Here is a 1,161-nt window from a genome sequence, read left to right on the forward strand (position 1 = left end):
ATTGGAAGTTCAGAGAGAACGATTCTGTCTTCAATGAAGCCCTTGGACTCTGACAGAGAATGAGGTCTGTACTTTTTAACAATGTCTCTCATGGCCCACAGCATGAGTGTGCACTGATTGGTGTCACAATTGGGAAGCAGCAGAGGAACAGAGAACTGACACATGGACATTTTTAGTGCCATTTCCTGCTGTAGAAAACCATCAGAACACAGAAAGAGAGCAGTGATTATGTCGAGTGGGTTTGGCATGTCTGTGATCAATGATTGATCATTATGTTTTGTCCTATTTCTAGCTGTGACATTAACCATCATCAGTTCCTTTAGAAAATACCATGGGAGGTCTGATTTATACTTGGCAGGTTCATCATTAATCATCTGCTCATCAATCTCAAGTAATTTGCTACGTGATTGTTTCTTCCTGTAGTACCGCTTCAAGTTCAAGTCCTCCAATATGCTCACCAGGTGCCTCCCTGTTGATATAAAACATTTTCTTATTTCTGTAACCATCTTAATGACTATGTTTCTTACACATACAAATCTAATAACATCGTTCGCATAAAACGACCACTTCCTGTGGTAGTCTTATAGCTTTCATATATATACATAGGTATACTGCAAGGTATATTGTATCATTGTTCAAGTGTGTACCACACATTGGGAGGGTTTTTTAAATAGTTTGTTTTCCTAGAAATTAAAATCATCAAAGTAGTCTTTTATACTTAGTTTAAACAATGTTTAGTTACTTGTTTATGCAAAGTATTCATCACTGTGATTTGTTTTGTATTATAAAAGCTTTAAAAAACAAAACAAATAAAAGCTATAAAAGCATTTCTTTAAGTTTAGTTTCTTAGTTTTAGTGATGTGTTGATAGGTTTATTTTAGGGGTATCGTCTTCTTTAAATATTGCTAATCTAGAGTGTCTTTCTTTTCTAGTCATACTATTTCGCTGATCTACAAATACTAAAGTTAGATTCCACTATGCTGTTCAGATAGTAAACTCGTCTGGAAAGAGATCCTGTTCAAAATTGGCTAACTCTATTTTTAAGATTCTTCAAAAACGCTATCCACTGTACAGATTAAACTAAACAACTAGCCGAGGAGAATGGGTAGATGGATGGATAGGTAATAGTAATTTTCTCAGTATCTGTACCATGAATGTAAA

Source organism: Haplochromis burtoni, unplaced genomic scaffold (genome assembly GCF_018398535.1).
Source record: "Haplochromis burtoni strain Fernald_Lab_line unplaced genomic scaffold, NCSU_Asbu1 Contig_1119, whole genome shotgun sequence".
NCBI lineage: Eukaryota > Metazoa > Chordata > Actinopteri > Cichliformes > Cichlidae > Haplochromis > Haplochromis burtoni.